At 34.9% G+C, this 23,657-nt stretch overlaps 1 protein-coding gene and 1 long non-coding RNA gene across 11 annotated transcripts in view; one reads left to right on the forward strand and one right to left on the reverse strand.

Annotated features, from left to right (window-relative positions):
* LOC121031916 (uncharacterized) overlaps positions 1–12,040 on the reverse strand; it is a 49,198-nt gene extending 37,158 nt beyond the window's left edge. The window contains exon 1 of the long non-coding RNA XR_005790970.1: positions 10,555–12,040. This is a non-coding gene — a long non-coding RNA (uncharacterized LOC121031916). The remainder of the gene's footprint in view (positions 1–10,554) is intronic.
* The window catches only part of FUT8 (fucosyltransferase 8), a 308,814-nt gene that overhangs the window by 249,839 nt on the left and 35,318 nt on the right, over positions 1–23,657 (forward strand). The window lies entirely within an intron of this gene.

Raw genomic sequence — 23,657 nt, forward strand, 5'->3', positions numbered from 1 at the left:
AAAATATCTCTGTGCTTAGTAAACCCACTATTTATCATAATAAAATTCTGGACCAAAGATTCTCCCCTGAAGCTACCTTACCCTCATCTCAGTATTTTTTCTATACCAATACACCTCAGATAGAAGATTTACTCCCACCTATAACAGTGGCTAACAGTAGTTAGTGGCTTTTAAACTGGTTGAGTTTGGGGCTAAGAGATGGTGGTACAGGGAGAATGGCTTGGAGAGTGAGTTGGTGCTATACATAGTTGAAAAGCTAGCTGTCCAGGCTTCAAGATTCTGATGGGTCTCTCTGCCCTGCATCCGACTCCTCTGAGAATTACCTGACCTAAACAAGTATCATTGCAGGTGCATCAGGACTTTAGTTTCAACTGTATGACTTTTTTTTTTTTTTTTTTTTTTTTTTTTGCTATTCATGGTTCATAAAAGAAAGAAAGATCTTTGTTTCAGCAATGTAAAATACCAGTTAGATTATATGTATGTCTCAGTAGAACTCAAACTCTTTTTCACTGTGACATTTCCTTTATCTTCAGCTTCCCACTTAAGGGCAGAAAAAGAAGTCTTTGATATATCATTTATAGTTATGAAATACAGAAATACAGGATTAGAGAGCTGAAGCTTTATCCACACAACAGTCTTGCCCAGGGTGAGCCCACGTAGATGTTTATTTCCAAGTTTATCCTACAAGTGCTTCTCAAATTGAGTTACATGTAAACCTGGGGAAAGTGAGTCAGAGGTTTATAAACTGCCAGGATAAACATGATACATTTTCCTGAAAATTGATACAATTTTATTTGCTGGCATATAAGTTAAATTATTTTCAAATAATAAAACAAACAGGATATGTAATGGAGTGAAATGAAAAATTTGATGAAACATCAAACTTTAGCCCATTGGTTTAGGCCAGGCTTCATATTCTTAATAGTATCTAAGTTTACTCTCCTCTGCTATCGGGAGCATTTTGGTGGAAAACTTTAAGAAGCACCATTCAAATTCTATTTGAATTTTTAGCTTATTTTATCTTCACGGGGAGACTCCAGAGGGCAGTAGGCCTTAGATGTTCTGGGTTATTTACACAGTCCTGCCCTTCAAGAATGTGTATTGAGTATGCTAAGACCTATAGATCTGTAAATGTAACAGAGGTAGGATATGCTAAGTGTCATAAGGGAGATACAAAGTTCTGTAGGTCATCAGAGGATAGAGATGCCAAGCAGTTTATCGGAGCACAGTAAATGCAACAAAAGAAACAAATCAAACCCACCTCTCCTGCATCCTGGTCCAAATCTGTTACCCTGCAAGCTGTGTGAGGCACTTTTGCCAAATCGTAGATTTTCTTTTTTTAAAAAATGGTTTATCACTAAGAATGAATCTTTTTAGCAATATATTCTGGCCTTTTTAGACAAGGTTCTGGCAGAATGAGTTCACAGATAAAAAGCGGTATGATTTAGAAGTAGCAACACATAATTAGCATCAGAGTCATTGTGGAGTGGAAACAGTTTCATTGGCAAAGTTTTTGAAAATCCCTTAAGTCTAGTTAGAACGTATCCAAGGTTGCTAGAACTAGAAATAGAATCCAGGTTCTCTTATTTCCTATGGGATGTCTGTGCCACATGGCCATGATACCTGACTCAGAAATTATCAGTGTTTTTGTAAATACTGATACACCTTTATGTTACAAGTGTGTTTCTTCAAGATTTGCTATAAATTGAATTATTATAAATCAAGTGATGTTTTAAACATTTTAGTGGAGCTTTTTAAAGGATTCCCAAAGGAAATCCTTTCCTAAAGGAAAGAATCTTTCTCCTAATATGATCTAGTAGTCCCCTGATTCATCACTTGTTTTTCATTCCTTCCTTCCTTCCGCCCTCCCTTCCTTCCTTCCTCTTTCAAATGTTTGGATTTTTCTGTTTTCCCGAGGCACACCTATGTAAGTCTTTGAGGCTCTGTCACATTTGGCTTTGGATCCACACAGCAAAGTATATAAAAGGAAGAATGAAGTCTTTTAGTAGCATTTGGATAAGAGTTCTATGTGTTTAAAACATGTAGATCACATTCAAGTTTAGAATGGTTCTGCAAATAAGATAACTGTTGAAATGCTAAAGAAAGTTAAGAATGCCTCCTAGCTCTTTTGGTTAGTTTTATATGCAAGAGTTCTGTGTATGATATAAATCTAGAATTTCTTATCTTTCTTCCTCATGTTTGTATAAATAATATGGTAATCCATGTAATAGGAAAAGATAATAGTCCCTGATCTTTAGTGCAATGATATATATCCTTTTTCTTCCCTCCAAAAGGATGTTGCTGAGTAAGAAGGCTCAGTAGAAGTTTATACATTAGGTAACACTATAAAATGTATTTTATGCATATGTAATTTAAATAATAGACTTTCCTTCTCACACATTTTCCTTATCTTTAGCAGAAGGTCAGAAGCAGATTACAGAATTATAAACATCCCTAGCTGATACTTTAGAGATCAGTATTTTTCCTCTTGTTTAGCTTCCCAGAAAGCAAGGAATAAAAATATTCCTGACAGTATTGAAAAGGATTAGATCTGAGTTCCCTACCTTTTCCAAAAGAGATACTCCTTTTCATTCAATTAAAGTTTAATCTACTAATATAAGTAGCCTTTAAACAATGCAGATTATATTCCCTAGAAGCAAGAAATTGCAGATAGTAATGCTATAAGTCAAAATGATTTTCCCAAAAGACATAATATTATAATTAGGATTATTATAATTCTTGATTAAAAATCATACATCTGTCTTACATTTTTTAAAGTACAACTGTTACACAAATACTGCATATTTATTTAGGTATAAATATAATTAGGTATAAATATATGTTTATATTTATAATATTTTTATAATGACGTTTCTGACCATGGATCACCCACGTAAATAAGGTGGTACACTAGATAAATAAGACCCAATCCTGCCCTTCAAGAATGTGTATTGAGTATGCTAAGACCTATAGATCTGTAAATGTAACAGAGGTAGGATATGCTAAGTGTCATAAGGGAGATACAAAGTTCTGTAGGTCATCAGAGGATAGAGAAATTGTTTCTGGCCAAAGGAATTAAAGGCATCACTGGGAGCATAATTTAAGCCTTTAAAGAACAAGGAAAGGCATAGTCTTTAAGGGCAGGTCAGTGTTATCGATTGGGAATCAGGAGTTACTAACCGTGTGACTTTAGTGTCCCACAACCTTTCTTAATATCTGTTCAGTGTACCTTATGGAATTATGAGGATTCAAAGTGATAATGTATTTTACAGTGCTTTATATATAGTTTAAACCACCATGTGTGTTTTTATTAGCACTTTAGCTTTATGGGAACAGAGCAAAATAATAAAATAACATAATTCGGTCATGGGATTTTAGCAAGGGCTTCTTTTGAGAAACTTTTAACAACCAAATTAATGAAACTTAGAAGTACTCAATGCAGAACACCTGGGTGGCTGAGTCAGTTGACATCTGACTCTTGATTTCAGCTCAGGACATGATCCTAGGGTTGTGGGATCAAGCCCTGTGTCGGGCTGCACACTTAGCGTGGGATCTGCTTAGGATTCTTTCTCTCTCTCTCTCTCCTTCCCTCTCCCTCTCCCTCCCTTCATCCCTTTCTCTGTCTCTGTCTCTGTCTCTGTCTCTTTCTCCCTCTCCCTGTTCCTCTGCCACTCTTCCCCTCTTGTGTGTACTCTCTCTCTCTCTCTTAAAAAAAAAAAGTACTCGGTGGTTTTTTGTGAAGCTCATTCAGAAATGTAAGTGAAAACAGAAGAGGTAAATTATGGTAGAGAGACAAAGGAAAGATAACCATCCCCTTTGCTCATCCTCCATGGAAATCCAGGTTTAGTTCCCCAGCCCACATGAGGACCATTCCCTACTCAGATTTTACTGAGATTCTCCAGTAAAATCCCAATGTCTAAACTGATTGAATACCAGCAATATCCTGTCAAGGAAACCTGACCAATTCCCCTTAATTTGGGGGACTAAATCTCCTTCTTAGCTAGAGCACTGACCCCAATTAGAAAACCATCCTGACAAAGCAGTTAGTCTTCAGTTCTTTAGCTGTGTAAGCTGATAGGATGATGATTTTGGGAGGCAAGAAGGGGACTTGGAATAAAACATACTGTCTTGGAGCTCTAATATTTAGGTAATACTAAGAGAAAGAAGATTTCTGTAAAGCTTCTATTGTGTGGGAGCTGTGTCAAAATTAATGCTTAAGAATCTGAACATACCCAAGGTGTTAATTTTCAGGTAACTTGCCTAAAAGTGGAGGTAGACTTTGGTGAAGAAGGTTTTTCAAAACAATGGCAATGGAATTGAGCAAATCATAAGGATCTGATTATTGGAAATACATAAAAATAAGGGTCTTGGACTGACCATCCCTCTGGTACCTTACCTGTCTGTCTGTTGACTAGATGGAACTAGATGTGCCAGACCAGCAGAGATTATGTTTAGGTTATGAACCCAAAACATTGTATTGAAGTACTGAAGTACTGTAGCATGTTCCTATGCTCTCTAGTTTCAGGATATTAAATACCTTATTTGAGGTTATTTTTATTATATGTCTAGACTGTGGCTAGGAATGGACTACCCTAAAACACTCCAGTGGGATTTTGAGGCATGATGAAAAAAGCTGTTGATAAAAGGGTTCATTACCAGTATTTTCCTTTTTCTGTTGCCACTGCCCACCTTGCTATATCCACTGAAACTGGATAGTGGGACAAATGGAATTCGGGAATTGGCTGATTTCATAGCTGCTTCTGCTTCTACCTCTGGCCAGTCTTAATCCATGCAATTCAGAATATCCAATAATGGGATTGGCAAAAGTAGACATTGTACTCTGTGTCCCCCCCTTTTTAAGATTATGTCCAATATGAACCATGGGTCCACCCAGATTGAGATGTTAGAATCTATAGAGCATTCCATGTGCATCTTTTGGAAATGTCTAGCCATTAGTACCTGGATTGAGTTTAGAGGATAAGATAGCCTTTGAAGAGTATGATTTCTACATTTTAAAAGTAATGTGGTATTTCTGTTTCAGAGGAAAGATTATCTTATGGTAGGAAAAGAATTCTTAGCAAGGAATTGGAGAAAAAGGAACCCTCTTGCACTGTTGGTGGGAATGCAAACTGGCACAGCCACTGTGGAAATCAGCATGGAAGTTCCTCAAAAAGTTAAAAATAGAACTACCCACTATCCAGTAATCACACTACAGGGTATTTATCCAATAAATACAAAAACACTAATTCAAAGGGATATGTGCACCCCTGTGTTTACTGCAGCATTATTTATAATAGCCAAATTATGGAAGCAGTCCACATGCCTGTGATAGATGAATGCATACAGAAGATGTGTGTGCGTGTGTGTGTGTGTGTGTATGTATGTGTGTGTGTATTATTTCAAGTTTTTCCCATTATAAACAATGATTAATGAATATCCGATATCTTTGTGCATGTCTCCTTGTGCATGTATACACAAGTGGAGTATTATTCACCCATAAAAAGAATGAAATCTTGCTATTTGCAACAACATGGATGGAGCTAGACAGTATAATACTGAAAGCCAAATAAGTCAGTCAGAGAAAGACAAATACTGTATAATTTCACTCATATGTGAAATTTAAGAAAGAAAACAAATAAGCAAAGGAAAAAGAGAGAGAGAGAGACATACACAAACCGAAAAACAGTCTCTTAACTATATAGAACAAACTGATGGTTGCCAGAAGGGAGGTGGGTGGGGAGATGGGTGGAACAGGTGATGGGGATTAAGGAGTGCACTTGTCACCAGCAGTGGGTGATGTATGCAAGTGTTGAATTACTATATTATACACCTGAAACTAATAAAATGCTGTATGTTAACTATACTGGAATTTTAAAAAAAGGTTACTTTATGGCTTGTCATGAGTCGCTGTCTTAAACATACCCACTTATATTATACATGTGTTAATAAGTGAACATTTAGTTCATTCCTACTGTATTTTATTGTATGTATGTGTCATGATTTGTGTATTCACAAATTGTCCTCATTGATGGACGTTTAAATTATTTCAGGTTTTTCCCACTATAAACAATGATTAATGAATATCTTTGTGCATGTCTCCTTGTGCATATGTATTTCTCTAAGGCAGTGCTTATCAAAGGTTTTCACGTCTTACCGTATGTTAAAAGATACTTTTACTGGCCTTATTATCTGGGAGGTGGTGGAATATGGTAAAGCTACAGAGATCTCTGTGGCAGTGTGTTACAAATAAAATCTTATGCTCTAAAAAAGGGGCAGGCAAACGGTAGTCCTCAGCCAAACTTAGCTCACCACCTATTTTGGTAAATAGTTTGACTCGAACACACCCATGCCCGTTTGTAAACATCATGTCTATGGATGCTTTCATATTACAGTGACAGAGTTGAATAGTTGCAGCAGAGACCATATGGCCTGCAAAGCCTAAAATATTTACTGTCTGGCTTTTTATAAAAAAAGTTTGCTGACTCCTACTCTAAAATAATAATTACCAGACAAATACGGTTTCAACCTCTGTAAATCTGGGAATTGTTTTTTTAAATTTGACTTTTCCATGTACTTATTAATGTGAGGTAAAATTAATTTATGGTGAAATAAACAGATCTTAAATGTATAATTCAGTGAGTCTTGGTAATATAACCAACACCCTTATCTGAGTCTTATTAATTTTTAAAATTGGGTTGTTTATGTTTTTATTTTCAGTTTACAGAAGGAATGTGTGTATGTATATATGTGTTTCTGATACAGATTTTTGATCAGAAACATGATATGTAAGAATTTTCTCTCAGTCTGTGGGTTGCCTTTTCATTTTCTTAACAGTGTCTTTTGAAGATCAAAAATTTTTAATTTTGTTTAAGTCCAGTTTATCAATTTTTTTTCTAGTACTATAAAAGTTAGTGCTTTTTTATCATAAGAAATCTTTGCCTATCCTAAAGTCACAGAGATATTATTTTATGTTTTCTTCCAGAAGCTTTATTGGTTTGGCTTTTAGGTTTATGTCTGTGATCCCACTCATATTAATTTTTGTGTACAGTATGAGGTAAAGTTTGAGATTCATTGTTTTCTGTATATCTAGTCAGTCCAGCTTTATCTGTTAAAAAATTTGCCTTTCTCCATTGAATTGTCTTGGTGTTTTGTCAAAAATCAGTTGATAACATATGGGCATAATATCTGGTCTCCCCATTCTGTTCACTGCTTTATTTATGTCTGCCCTCACACCTTAAATTTTTACCTGCCATCAAATATTTTGCAGCATGTTGATTGGAAAGCTGTACATATGCCTAGAAGTGGTATATTGCTAGGTCATTGTAAACTATACATATCTTTATCTTGTCTACATATGCCTAATCTCTCTGTGGGACAACTACTCCAGTAGTCTCCTAACTGTTCCTCTTGCTTTCAGAATCTATCTCCTTTTAATCCATTCTCCACACTGCCATCAGAATGATATTTCCAAAATCAAATACGACTTTGTTTCTTAAAATCTTCCTTGGCTGCTCAGTGTCTAGAGAGGTATGTATAAACTCCTTACTTAGCAACTAGGAAGTAAGCCCCTCTCATATCCCGCCCACTTCTTAAAATGTTCCCCATACTCCTGATTTCACCAGTCTAGCTTATTTCTTGAGAAAGTTTATTTCTTGAGAGTTAACTATTAACTATTTCTAGTTTATTTCTTGAGAGTTATGTACACTTTTATTTTTATGCTGGGAACATGCTATTTCTTTCTAGAATGTCTTTCCTCTATTTCATTGCATGAAACCCTATTTATCTTTTAGTATCATTTCTTTTGTGGTTCTTCTCTGCAGTTGATCTCATGTTCTCATGTATAAATATAGTATATTTAAATAGTTTGTTTATATATCTCTGTGACTGTATTGTGAGTTCTTTGAGAAGCTTGTCTGGTTTATTTTTGTCTCTTTTTTGCCAAATAGTACTAGCCAATAGTTGTTACTCAGTTGTTAGTTGTTTGGGGTTTCTTTTTAAGTTAAATTGCCTCTAAGCAAAATGATGCTTGAAAAATCTTAGTCTCCCTTTCCAAATCTACCAGCTAAAGAAAATGTAGCCCAATCAATGTGACTCATAGGTTTCTGATGAGAGGAACAAATGAGGCAATCGGCATAGAAAAAGGTTTGTTTGTTTCTTTTTAAAGAACACGATTTTTAAAAATTATTTTATTTTATTTTTATTTTACTTTATTTTAAGGCATGGAAATATTTGAAAAATGCTTTAAAATATGATGGCCTTATTGTTGGCTTGTAACAAAATTCCAATAAAATTTAACCATCTTGGTGTCTTATAAATTTTGTTGTGATAAAATTTCACTTTCACATATTTATATTAGTTAAAATAATCCAAATATTAAAAGGCTATTTTAAAATTTTTATCCCTAATATTTTTAGTAAATCATAAAAAATATGCTCAGTAAAACAGTAAAACTGAAAATAACTAAGAAAATAGTTAACACTGAAAAATACTAAGTTAAAAAAATAGCTAAGTTTAAATGTACTTTATGGACTAAACAGGGCATTTTTCCTGTACAAAGTCTTAGCTGCGTATGTATATGTCTGTCTTGTTGAGCCTTCAACTCAGTAAACATTTATTGAATACTTCTCAGTTCAGGCATTATGAAAGTGATAGTATATATAGCATAGCTGATATTTAGTGAATCTTACTATGTAACAGTGCTTAAAACTTTGCATATATTGTTTCATTTGGTATTCACAGTAAACCTATATTGTAGGTACTGTCATTATCCACATTTTATATAGGTAAGTAATTTGCCAGAAGTAATAAGAAATCCTCAGTCTAACTTCAGAACCTTATCTCTAAACATTATGCTCAGGATCAGCAAACCATAGCCCCCAAAGCCTGATTTTATAAGGCCTGCTACATTTATAAAGTGTTTTTAAAAAATATGACAGAGATGTATATGGCCTGTAAAGCATAAAATATTTACTATTTGGCCCTTTACAGAAAAAGTTTGCCAATCTTAGTATAGATGATAAAAACAGAGTCCCTGTTCTCAAGAAGCTTCCATTCTAAATAGGAGATTAACACAAACAGAATTGCTTGTTAGGAAATTTTTTAATTAAATTGAGGAAATGACAGGATTGGCTTTATTATTACTACTCAGTCTGTTTTTGTAAAGCATGGCAAGGATATAAACAATGAATGTCACTGAAAGATTTGTACTTTCTAAGCACACAAGAAAGTATTAAACTATATCAGGAGATGTATTTTCTGCTAACACGATTTGTAATATGACAGTTAAATAATTAATCAAATGGTTGGATACAGGGGGATTTTTCTCAAAAAGAGAGAAAAGGATAAATTACTCCATGCCAACTGAACAGTATTCCAAACACCAAAAATAAAATCAGGGGAGGCAAAGATTCTATAAGTTTACAGTTTGTACAGACTGGCACCTATTGTATGAGTAGTATATGTTATGTGTATATTCATGACATTTAAAAAATCTGGCAGTAGCCTCAAGCTATTTTTTCTGAATATCATTAATATTAATATGTAATTATTGAACTAATTAAAGTATATACAGATAACTCCCCAGTCCCTAGTCTGCTGGGTATATATAATTTAAATGTTTCTCATTTGATTAAATTAAATCTCTTTTTTGAACATTTTTCTTAGCCTGAAAAGAAATGTATATGTGATAAATAGCAGTTTTGGTTTCTGTGTTCTGTGTTGGTGCAGGTATTTTGTTTGGCATTAATTTTATATGGAAATGTATATTTGATGGCATTTTTAGTTGTTTAACAAAAGACTGATACATGTTTTACTATAACAACTGTTAGTATGCCCTTAACTATTTATTTGTACATTATCCTCTCTATTCTAGTCGTGGAATTATCTATGTAATTGAGTAAAAATAGGAGTGGCCACAGATGCATAAGAAAACACTTCTGCAAATTATTGCATTTGCTGTACCACTTCTTTTAATGTTTTTATTTATGTTTGAGACAGAGAGAGACAGAGCATGAGCAGGGGGAGGGCAGAGAGAGAGGGAGACACAGAATCCCCAGCAGGCTTCAAGCTCTGAGCTGTCAGCACAGAGCCCGACACGGGGCTCAAACCCACAGACCGCGAGATCATGGCCTGAGCCGAAGTCGGACGCTTAACCGACTGAGCCACCCAGGCGCCCCGCCATACCACTTCTTAAAGACTATTTTGCAGTTCTGTCCTGTTGAAATGAATTGCCTGGGTCTTTAGAGAATGCTGAGGAGATTTAAGTAAAAGAGAGGGAAAGGCATCATTTGGAGAAGGTTTGAATGAAGTTTTTGCGTTGTGGTTAAAAAATACTCTGAACCCTCTATCTAGCCATGTCAGTCTTCAAAAATAACAGAAGGAATCGCTCCACAGCTGTATGTTGATAGAATTGTCTCTTGCCAAGGACAAACTAGCATTTTCAAACTATTGCTTTTTTAGTAAAACATAGTATGCTGTTAGCCAGTTTTATGCTTAATCAGTTTAATTTAATCAAATGCTGTTCTGTATCAGGGACCACAGAGAAGAAATACTCACATTAAAAGACTGTTCAGTCTGTGGGTTTTTAGAAAGGCCATTGTTGTTTCTCCTGTCCTTCCTCCTCTCTGTGTTTAGGTTTGTGACGGGCAGAAATAAGGAGATGGTAAAACTCAGACTTTTTTTTTTCTTGCTTGACATTTACCAACTCTTTTGTCACTGGAATGTGAGAAAACACATTTTTGCAATCTGCCACTCAATTTCCCAATTCAAAAAAGGAATTTTTTCCCTAGCAGCACTACATGGAAGAATTCACTTTGTCTGTGGCCATTACATAAAACAGTAAGAATAATGCAGTCAATTCTCTCCTAGATTAAACCAAAGAAGATGTAGTTGTAGATCATTTAAAATAGTACAGTCAAAAAATCACTTTTCCTTAATTTTGAATAGTTCTATGCCATGCTGTGGTAACTTAACACAAGGATACAAAAATGATGTGTGGAGGCCCATAGTCTATTGTGTGGATAAGACATACCTCAAGAAATAGAGAGCTTTTGTGTTTTTGTTGCATGATGGTGAACAGCTGTAACCATCAGCTAGCTTACCCTTTTTGGCAGCTGGCTGTTTTTAGCACTTAAAAAAAATCGCATGCTATTTGCCTCTGGTGCCTGGCATTCTTCAATTAAAATTTTAAATGTATTCTTATCGTCCCCTAACACAAAGCTCACTTATGCAGTCCCAAATCTAGCCTGAGACACCTGTTCTTGAATCCTTTTTTTCTTTTTATTCAAAAAAGTTTAATGTGAAATAAATCTCTGTGCTGTGTCATGCTTGAATAAAGAAAGCATACATTACTATAATGGGACACGATGAAGCTACTTAGATGGGCTTACATGAATGGTTGAGGCCTATTAATAGATATGAGATATTATTACACCAAAGGCATTTCAATAAAGGATTAATGTTGTTAATTTTAAGAGTTTTGTTTTTGTTTTGTTAACAGTTTGGGAGACAATAAATAGGGATAGAGGCTTGATTAGGTATCACTTTGATATCTTGTAAGCCTTAAATTTCCATCAAATAGGAAAGAATAAAAAACTATTATATATGAAGACAGATTTTATATGGATGTTTGCCGTAAAAGAATAAGGACTTTGGAAATGCTATCTTTCCACTTATCTCAAATGATAGCCTTCAGATCAGTATTGACCAGAAAAGTCTTACAGTTGTGAACTTGAAAACATCTACACTGAAGTAGAAATTAAGTACATTCGTATAGAACAAGCTTCTTCCCAGGGCAGGAGTTTCAGTTAACCCATGACTCATACTTCATTGAATTTAAGCAGTTCTTCCATCTAGCCTTACAGTTGGACTGAGAAAGCCTTTGATTTAACAGAATGTTCTCTTTGTATTTCAAATTTGTGATAAATTTAGCCTTTGTTAGTTAGAGATTCCATTGAAATCTTTCTAGGCCTACTTTCCTCTTCAATCAAAGGAAGCACCTTATCTTTTCCCATAATTAATCATTTTTATCTCTGATATCCTTTTTTTAAAAAAGAGCTTTCCTCATTTATTCTTTCCAGAAAATGACTCTAAAAGGAGGTAGCATGATTTTTAATTAATATATGACAAGAAAAAGGAGGATTAGAGATTATCTTAACTGGACAACAGTGTCAGAGATCAGGATTTTCTGGATTTAATTTTATCTGGATCAGATTATTGTTCTGTTGATGGTAAATGGTTAATGGTAAATTTATTCATTCCATTTGGCATATTTTAAAATAAATTTTTAAAATATAAAGCAATGAACATCCATTGTTGAAAAACCCAGAAAGTGTAAAAAATGTAACAAAATAAAAATATATAGATATGTGTGTATGCATATTCTTTTAGGTCTTTTTTGAATGCATGTTTTTTTAAATTATATACTTTATTTCTTAGAACAGTTATACATTTACAGAAAAATTTGTTAGAAAGTACAGAGTCCCCATATGGTCCCTCCTTCTCTTACACCACCAGTCCACCATGGCTCTGTTTCCCTATTATTAACATTTACCTCAATGTGGTACATTTGTTACAATCAGTGGACCAATGTTAGTACATTATTATTAACTATTATTCATAGTTTACTTTGGGGTTCAGTCTCTGTGTTATATAGTTATATGGGTTTTGCCAAATGTATAATGTTATGTATCCACCATTACATAATCATACACAATAGTTTCACTGCCCTAAAAACCCCCTCTGTGTTCCACCAGTTCACTCTCACTCCCTCCCTTCAACCTCTGGCAAGCATTGATTTTTTTTTTCCTGTCTCCATAATGTTGCCTTTTCCAGATTATCATATAGTTGGAATCATTATGTAGTCTTTTCTGACTAACTGCTTTTTAAGAAAAGTTCCTCCGTGTCTTTTTTGTAGCTTGACAGCTCATTTCTTTTTTGCTGAATAATATTTAATTGTATGGATGTGCTACAGTTTTATTCACATATTGAGGGACTTCTTTTTTTTTTTTTTATTTCAAGTTAGTTAACATATAGTGTAGTATTCGTTTCAGGAATAGAACTTAGTGATTCATCACTTACATATAACATCCAGTGTTCATTCCAACAATTGCCCTCCTTAGTGCTCATCACCCATTTAGCCTAACCCCCCAAAGTCCTCCCCCTTCCAGCAACCCTCAGTTTGTTCTCTGTATTTCAGAGGGACATCTTGGTTGCTTCCAATTTTGTGAAATTAATAAATAAAGCTGGTATAAACATTCATGTACAGGTTTTTTGTGTGAGTATAGGTTTTCAAATCATTTGGGTAAATGCTTAAGAGAGAGCTTGCTTGGTTGTCTGGTTAAGACTATGTTTAGCTTTGTAAGAAACTGCCAAACTATCTTCCAAAACGTCTGCTTGGGCTGCTATAACAAACAAACAAACAAACAAAACAGACTGGATGGCTTCAACAACAGACATTTGTTTTCACAGTTTTAGAGGCCGGGAAGTCCAAAATCAGAGTACCAGCAAATTTGTTCTTGGTGAGAGCCCTCTTCCTGGCTTGCAGGGGGCTGCCTTCTTGCTGAACCTTCACCTGATAGAGTGAAGAAACTCTGATTCCTCTTTCTTTTCTTACAAGGGCTGCAGTCCCATCTTGGGGGGTCATCCCCTCATGGCCTCATCTAAGCCTAATTACCTCCCAAAGGCCCCCACCTCCTCGTACTATCACATTGAGGATCAGAACTTCAACACAAGAATTTAGAGAGGATACAAGATTTGGTTTGTAGCAGTAGCTTTAGCATTTTGCATTTTCACCAGCTGTGAATGAAAGTTTGTGTTGCTTCACATCCTCTCCTGCATTTGGTGTTGTCACTGTTTTAGATTTTAGCCATCCTAATAGACATGTAGTGGTATCCTTTTTGAATTTACAGTGCACTAATGATCTTTAATGTTGAGCATCATTTCATATGCCTACTTGCCATTTATATGTCTTCTTTGGACAGGTGTTTATTCAGATCTTTTGCCCATTTTATGATAAAGTTGTTGGTCTTCTTGAATTTTAAGAGCTCTTTTCATATTTTGGATGTAAGTTTATTAACAGAAATTTCCTCCCTGTCTGTGGCTTTTCATTTAATTCTTTGAACAATGTCTTTCATGGAGCAGAATTTTTCAATTTTAATGAAGTCCAACTTTTCAATTTTTTTCTTTTATGGATTATGCTTTTGGTGCTGTATGTAAAAACACAGTGCCAACCCAAGGTCACCTAGATTTTCTCCTGTATTTCTTTTCTAAAAGTGTTGGAGTTTTGAGGGGCACCTGGGTGGCTCAGTGGTTAAACTTTTGACTTCGGCTCAAGTCATGATCTCATAGTTTGTGGGTTCCAGCCCTGCATTGGGCTCTGTACTAACAGCTCAAAGCCTGGAGCCTCCTTCGGATTCTGTGTGTCCCTCTCTCTCTGCCCCTCCCCTCATGCTGCCTCTATCTCTCATAAATAAATAAACTTAAAAAAATTTTTTTTTAAGTTATTGTTTTGAGTTTTACATTTAGGTCTATGATCCATGTTGAGTTAATTTTTTGTGAAAGATACAAGGTCACTGTCTAGATTTTTCTTTTCTTCTCTCTCTCTCTCTCTCTTTTTTTTTTTTTTTTTTTTTGCATGTCGACATACAGTTGTTCTGGCACCATTTGTTGAAAGACTATTCTTTCTTGATTGGATTGACTTTGCTTCTTTGTCAAAAATCAGTTGAATATATTTGTCTGTGTTTATTTCTGGGCTCTCTGTTATGTTCCATGGATCTATTTGTCTATTTTTTCACCAACACCACACTGTCTTGATTACTGTTGCTTTTTAGTTAAGTCTAAAAGTCAGATAGTATCAGTTCTCTTGACTTTGTCTTTTTGATTGCCTGTCCATATAAACTTTAGAATTATTTTGTTGGTATCTACATAGTAATTTGCTGGGATTTTCACTGAGATTGTGTTGAATCTATAGATCCAAGTTGTGAAAAATGGACATCTTAACCATACTGAGTCTTCCTACCTATGAATTTGTACTATCCATTTATTTATATCTTCTTTGATTTATTTCTCCAGAGTTTTATAGTTTTCCTCCTATAGATCTCATACATATTTTGACTTAAATGTCTTTCTCTCTCTCTCTCACTCTTTATTTTTTGGTTCTAATGTAAATGGTGGTATGTTTTTAATTTTAAATTCTAGTTGCTCATTGGTGGTGTATAGGAAAGGCTTTGACTTTTATATATTAGCCTTGTTTCCTGATATTTTGATATAATTGCTTACTGGCTCCAGCATTTTTATGTCAGTTCTTTGGGATTTTCTACATAGATGATCCTGTCATCTCAGAATAAAGATAAAGATAGTTTTATGTCTTTTTTTTCCCAATCTGTATACATTTTATTTCATTTGCTTGTCCTAGTGAGTTAGCCAGGACTTCCAGTACAATGTTGTATAGAAATGATGAGAGGAACATCCTTGCCTTATTCTTCATCTTAGGAAAAAGACATCAAGTTTCTTACAATTATATCTGCCATTAGCAGTAGGTTGGCTTTAGATGTTCTTTATTAAATTGAAGAAATTCCCCTTGCTGAGAGTTTCTATCATGAATGGATTTTGGATGTAGGATGTGGATTTTTCTATATCTTTTGATACTATCATATGATTTTTCTTCTTCAGCCTGTTGATGTGAGGGATTACATTAATTAATTTTCAAATGTTGAATCAGCCTTGATTAACCTGAAATAAATCCCAACCGATCATGGTGTGTGATTCTTTTTAAACATTGTTAGATTTGATTTGCTAGTGTTTTCTTGAGTATTTTGCACTTATATTAATGAAAAATATTAGTCTGTTTCCTTTCTTATAACATCCTTGTATAGTTTTGGAATTAGTGTAATGGCCTCATAGAATGAGTGAGGAAGTGCTTCTTCTGCTTCTGTTTTCTGGAACAGATCATAGAGAATTGATGTCATTTTTTCCTTAAATATTTGGCAGAATTCACTATTTGGATGTGGTGCTTTTTGTTTTGGAAAGTTATTAATTATTCAGTTTCTTTGATACAAACCTAATTAAATGATCTGTTTCTCCTTGTTTGAGTTTTGGTAGAATTTGTCTTTTAAGGAATTGGTCCATTTCACCTAAGTCATCAAATTTGTGGGCATAGAGTTGTACATACTATTCATTTATCCTTTCAATATCCATGGCATCAGTAGTGATGGTCCCTCTTCCATTTCTGATATTAGTAATTTGTGTCTTCTTTTTTTCTTGGTTAGCCCAAGTAGGGGCTTGTCTATTTTATTAATCTTCTCAAAGAACCAACTTTTGGTTTTGTTGATTTTCTCTATTTTTTTCCTGCTTTCAATTTTATTGATATCTTTTTCTGCTTACTTCAGACTTAATTTGCTCTTCGTTTTTTGGTTTTTTTTTTTTTTTGCTAGTTTTCTAAGTTGGAATGTTAATTTTAGATTTTTCTTTTTTCAATATGTGCATAAAGTGCTATGGAGTTTCCTCTAAGTACTACCCTTGCTGTATCTGACAAATTTTAATGTTTTTTTTTTAATTTTCATTTAGTTCAACATTTATTTCATCTCTCAAGAATTCTTTAATTCTTGTGTTATTTATAAGTGTGTTGTTTAATCTCCAAATATTTTGGGATTTTTCCAGCAATCTTTGTATTAATATTTTTTCATTTAATTCCATTATAATCTATGATATATGTTCTTTTAAATTTGTTAAGGTGTGTTTTATGGCCCCGAAGATGGTCTGTTTTGGTGAATATTCCCTGCAAACTTGAGAAGAATGTATATTCTGCTATTGGGTGAAGCATCCCATGTCACTTAGATACAGTTGATTGATGATACTGTCCTGTTCAACTATATCTTTACTGATTTTCTGACTGCTTGTTCTGTCACTTACTGATAGAGTAGTGTTAAAGTCTCCAAACTATAGCTTGTGTATTTATCCTTGCAATTCTATCAGTTTTTACCTCATATATTTTTACACTCTGTTGTTAGGTGCATGCATATTAGGGATAGTTATGGCTTCTTGGTGAATTGACCTGCTATCATTATATAATGCCTCTCTTTATTGCCAATAATTTTCCTTGCTCTGAAGTCTGCTTGTCTGAAATTCATAGAGCTATTCCAACTTTCTTTTGATTACTGTTAGCATAATGAATTTTTTCCATCCCTTTACTTTTAATCTATGTTTTCATATTTAGAGTATATTTCTTATAAAGACCATGTAGCTGAGTCTTGCTTTTTTTTTTTTATCCACTCTGATAGTCCCTGTCTTCTAATTAGTATATTTTAGATTACTTACATTTAAAGTCAGTATTGATATAGTTGGTTTAATGTAAACCTCATTTATGACTTTTCTATTCATTGACCTTGTTCTTTCTTTTTTATCTTCCTCTATTCTTCTGCCTTCTCTGGTTTTAATTGATGACTGTATAAGATCCCATTTTCTCTCCTGTCTTAGCATATAAATCACAACTTTTTTTTTTTAAGTGGTTGCCTGAGGCTTTATAATACATATTTACAAATAATACAAGTCTACTTTCAAATAACACTGTATCACTTCATGGGAACTGCAAGCACCTTATAAAAGAGTAATCCCAAATCCTCCCTCCCATCCCTTATAGCATGGTTGTCCTTTATTTTTTCCATAAGCTATGACCACCAAATATTTTGTCACTATTTTGTTTAATAAACTGATAGTTTGTAAGGTTAATTAAGAATAATAAAAAGATAAGATTTCATTTTCCTTTTATTTATTCATTTTCTAAAACTCATACACACACACACACACACACACACACACATGTTTTTGACCTATATCATTTCATTCTCTCTGAAGCTGGCAACAAATTCCCCCAATTTTTGTTTGTCAAAGAAAGTCTTTATTTCTTCTTCTCTTTTGAAGGATAATTTCACTGAATATAGAATTCTAAGTAGATGATTTTAATTTTTCAAAACTTTGAAGTATTTCACTCTACTCTCTTCTTGCTTAAATGGTTTCCGAAGAGAAGGTCGATGTGATTCTTTTCCTTGTTCCTCTAGTGATAAGATCCCCAACCCCGTCTACCTACTTTCAAGATTTTGCCTTTGATTTTCTGCAGTTGGATTATAATATCCCTAAATATAGATTTCTTAAAAGTATTTATCCTGCTTGGTGCTGTCTGAAGTTTATATATCTGTTGTTCGGTGTCTGTCATTCATTTTGGAAAATTCTCGGGCATTATTACTTCAAATATTTCTTCTCTTCCTCTTCTTTCCTCTGGTATTCCCATTACATGTATATGCACCTTTTGTAATTGTCTCATAGGTTTTGGATATTCTGTTTCATCCTTTTCATTCTTTTTTCCTCTTTCCAGTCAGTTTTGTAGATTTATATCGGCCATATCTGCAAGATCACTGATTCTTTCCTTGGTCACGCCCAGTCTACTGATGAGCCCATCAAAGGCATTCTTAGTTTCTGTTACAATGTTTTTGATTTCTAGCATTTCCTTTTGATTCTCTCTTAGAGTTTCCATCTCTTTGCTTACATTACTCATCTTGCATATTGTTCACTTTTATCATTAGAATCCTTAGCATATTAATCAGTCATTTTATTTATTTTTTTAATTTTATTTTTTATTTTTTAAAATTTACATCCAAATTAGTTAGCATATAGTGAAACAATGATTTCAGGAGTAAATTCCTTAATGCCCTTTACCCATTCAGCCCATCCCCCCTCCCACAACCCCTCCTATAACCCTCAGTTTGTTCTCCATATTTATGAGTCTCTCCTGTTTTGTCCCCCTCCCTGTTTTTATATTATTTTTGTTTCCCTTCCCTTATGTTCATCTGTTTTGTCTCTTAAAGTCCTCATGTGAATGAAGTCATATGATTTTTGTCTTTCTCTAACTGACTAATTTCACTTAGCATAATACCCTCCAGATCCATCCACGTAGTTGCAAATGGTAATAATCATAGTCATTTTAAATTCCTGGTCTGATAATTCCCAAATCTCTGCCATGTATGAGTCTGGAACTGACAGTTGCTTTGTCCCTTCAGTCTGTACTTTCTGCCCTTAGCATGTCTTGTAATTTTTTCGTTGAAAACTGGACATGATATATCAGGTAAAAAGGAACTAAAGTAGATAGACCTTTGTGTTTATCTGGCTAGGAGTTTACTCTTAGCTGTAGCTATGTATCAGATGCTAATTTTTCCTCTAGTATTCCTGTTTTTGTCTCCCCTGTTGTTTTTAGATATTCTTAGAGACTCCTTAAATAGGCAGTTCTTTTAGCCGTACTCCTTTGTTATTATTCAGTAGCCCTATTGATGTGGTGGTATAGTATGGGTGAAGGGATATTCTGTAGTCTTATGATTAGATCTGTTTCTTAGTGAATGTGAGATGGCTATTTCTTCTCCCCCAGGTTGGTTAGTGTTTGGTAAAACCTCAGTATGTTAAGTTCTTCCTCAAGGAGAACAGAAAGCTTGCTGTAGATAAACTGAGCTAATATGTGAAAATTCTCAGAAAGTAAAAATAACTACAGTATGATAGTAATGATCACAAATAGCATTAACAAGAGATATGAAAATGTTAGTTTTCAGTGTAACATTTAATTCATTTGTATGTTTTCTGCTATGATATATAAAGATATTCTAAATGAGATTCTTATAAATTAATTTCATTATCTAATTCAAGTTAATATACAATGTGAAACCCACACAGTTGTGAATGAACGGACAGACTTTGTTCTAACAATAAAACATACATACAAGATGCCTAAGCATAATTTCCAGTTCCACCAGGCTCTTTTCATCATGTAAAAATTAACTATAAGTTTCTAATATTATTTAATAACTAAAATGTGAATTCTGTTGTGTTTGTCACTCTCAAAAATAATCCTTTATGTCCAGGAAATTAGGTTCAGCTCCCTGGAAAAGTATACGTGTAGTCAAAACAGTATAACAAAAGCAAGAATATTATCTTCTTTCCTGCCACGTCCTATTTAAGTAGTGTATACTTAAAAAATGGATAATGGAGGGGCGCCTGGGTGGTCCAGCCAGTTGGTCATCCAACCTCTTGATTTCGGCTCAGGTCATGATCTCATGGTTTATGAGTTCAAGCTCTGCGACTGATAGCTCAGGGCCTGCTTGACATTCTCTCTCCCTCTTTCTGTGCTGTCCCCCTGCACACACTAGCATGTGCTCACTCTGTCTCTCTCTTTCTCTCTCTCTCAAAATAAGTAAATATAATAATGGATCCAAAGCAGAATGCCTATACATTTCTCAAGTACTTTGCAAGCAACAAGAAGAATAGAAGTATTAAATAAATATAGCTTAGCAAGTATTTATATACCATTTTCCAACTATTTGTTATTTAAGAGACCTAAAAAGGCAGGACCTCAGTAATAATGACTGTTTTACATTGTAAAGCGGTAAAACTGATGATGTACTCCAATCTCAAAATTTATCAATAACATTTAGATCATGAAGCTGAATGGTGGGGTCATCTACTAACTAGTTAAGTTATTGTTTCCTACAATAGACTGTGGAATCTATATTAATTATAGTACTTTGTATATTTAGTTCAATTCATTTTATTCAATTAAATACTTTATGTTTTTTATGTACCTGGGATCGTGGTCATTGCTGAAGCAACAGGATAAATAGGTTAAGGTTTATGTCCATATTCCATATTTGTAGGGGAGACAGATACATACAAAAACAATTATAAACAGCTTGGTAAATGCAGTGATAGAGATACATAAATGGATGATTCTAAAAATTGCCCTATGTTCTAAGAGTTAAGTTCCTAAAATTTTAAATTCCTAAAAGCCAAAGTTTACCATATACCAGTTATTAATTCCCTATGTCCTATCTAATATCACCTATTTGGGGAATATAGCCCTGCTGTCATATATGTGTCATGTGGCCACTCCTCCCTTCCTGCGCATGTGTGCATGCACACACACATACACACATATAATCACAGCTTTACAGGCCAGTGTGATTACCTGACTCTGGGAAACTAATCCTTTAGGCTGGGCTGTGCCAATACGATTCTCTTTTGAGAGGTAATCCAATCTTGTAGGTGAGCACTCTAACTCTGGAGTCTGATGGATGTGGATTCTAACTCCTTCACTGGTTATCTATAAGTACGTCCCCTATAGGGTCAGTTTGGTAATTAAAAGAAATAATGTTCATAATGTTCATATATACTACCTAACACAGGCCTCAGTAAATGTTAATATTATTACAACACAGAGACTAGCTTATCTGAGGGTGAAACTAAATTGTAAAATCTGTAGACTGAAGCTGATATCTACAAGATGAGCCTTGACCAAGAGAGGAGTTAATTAGCAGAAAGGAGGATGTAGCTGAGCCACACAGACCACGTGGCCACAGAAACATGGTGCGAATTACAGGTTTCCCGTCTCTTGAGGTACAGTTGTACTTCCTGCTTTTTGTTTCTTGGCAAATTCCCTTGTATTCTTTCAGTAATTTCCTTTTTACTTGAGCTAATTTGACTAGGTTTCTGTTCTTTGCAACCAGTGATCCTTGGCTTAAACAGTTTTCAATGAATATTTTTTTGTTGTTTGACATTGGTGAGAGGAAGTAGTGCATACAAGATTTGTTCTATTAAAACAACTATGGAGTAATAGCTTCAGAACTCCAATATCCTTATTTTATGAATTCTACTCTAACCAATCAAGCATTATCAGCAGGCATAAGTAATATTCTATTCTTCCTACTCTTACCCTTTTCTGTTTCTATATATATCTACCTTTTATCTCCATATTGCAAGGAAAAGAAATAATAGTTTGTTGGTACACAAAGAAAAAGCATCCTTTAGAGCCAAAATGTAGCATAGTTTTATTATCTTATATATGTTATTTCCTGTGCATTGAAGCCTAAAAAAGGGCATTGGGGTCATAACACTGATTAATCCAGTTAATTACTCTGATTTAACAGTTCTCAGTGACATTTTATAGGAGATAATAGTTGTCCTTTGTGCTGCCATGATATGAACATTCATATTTTACCCCAAACATATCATTTCTGGTTTAAGTTATCTTCTCTTGGGATAATGAGTTCTGTAAGAATTCTACCTATTGTGTAAAATTAGGTTTTATTTTATTTATTCTTTTTTAAAATGTTTATTTATTTTTGAGTGGCAGAGAGAGAGAGCACGAGCAGAGGAAGGGCAGAGAGAGCAGGAGACACAATCCAAAGCAGGCTCCAGGCTCTGAGCTGTCAGCACAGAGCCAGACACGGGGCTCGAACCCGTGAACTGTGAGATCTGGGATCATGACCTGAGCCGAGTCAGACGCCCAACCCACTGAGCCATCCAGGCACCCCTATTTTATTTATTCTTAAACTACTTCTTTCAAACACCATTGAAATATCCCTAATTCTAAGATGTGGTGAACACATTTTGAATACCTTGTTTAAATCTGACATTATTCCATGATTTTATACACTTTAAGCATATAACTCTCAGCTCTCATTTTTTTCAGGTAGATGAGAATCATCCTGTTGTCATTTGAAAGATTTCCATCCTCCTAAATATTATTTCTCTTTGTTCTTGAGATGTAGTGGTTTAACTGAGTGAATTTATTAATATATAAATGCAATTGTGATTGTCCCCATTCATTTATGTTCAACTAAATGACCTATTGAATTGACTCAAAAATTACTTTGAGGGTGCCTCGGTGGCTCAGTTGGTTGAGCATCCGACTTCAGCTCAAGTCATGATCTCACAGTTCGTGGGTTCAAGCCCTGCGTCGGGCTCTGTGCAGACAGCTCAGAGCCTGGAGCCTGCTTTGGATTCTGTGTCTCTGTCTCTCTGCCCCTCTCCTGCTCTCTGTCTCTCTCTCTCTCAAAAATAAGTAAATGTTAAAAAAATTACTTTGTATCACCTTTAAAAGTCCTTTCTCTGATCTTTTTTAATCTTTTAGAAATTCCACTGACATGAATAAAGTTAATTATTATAATAATCAAGGCTGAAATTTGTTTCTGAAAATATAAAATATTTGTATTTATTTTGTGATTCATTTTGGATAGCATCTGTTATTATAGCCTGAATTTTGGACTGTGTCATCAGAAGTAGATACTTCAATTAATAAGGTTTTCGGGAGCAAGTTGAAAGTTGTGCATTTTTATTTATTTGTAAATTTACCACTTAAGAAATGAAAGGAGGAAATATATTTTAAAAGCAGACATATTTTAGAGAGTATGATGACCGGAGAGAGGGAAGATGGCGGCGTAGGAGGACGCTGGGCTCACCGCGCGTCCTGCTGATCACTTAGATTCCACCTACACCTGCCTAAATAACCCAGAAAACCGCCAGAGGATTAGCAGAACGGAGTCGCCGGAGCCAAGCACAGACGAGAGGCCCACGGAAGAGGGTAGGAAGGGCGGCGAGGCGGTGCGCGCTCCACGGACTGGCGGGAGGGAGCCGGGGCGGAGGGGCGGCTCGCCGGCCAAGCAGAGCCCCCGAGTCTGGCTTGCAAAAAGCGGAGGGGCCTGACGGACTATGTTCCGACAGCAAGCGCAACTTAGCGTCTGGGAGGTCATAAGTTAACAGCTCTGCTCAGAAAGCGGGAAGGCTGGAGGACAAAGGGAAGGAGAGCTGCTGAGCCCCCTGACGACAGAGCTCAGTTTGGTGGGGAA

The sequence above is a fragment of the Herpailurus yagouaroundi genome, unplaced genomic scaffold (genome assembly GCF_014898765.1).
Source record: "Herpailurus yagouaroundi ecotype Mexico unplaced genomic scaffold, PumYag 141, whole genome shotgun sequence".
Lineage (NCBI taxonomy): Eukaryota > Metazoa > Chordata > Mammalia > Carnivora > Felidae > Herpailurus > Herpailurus yagouaroundi.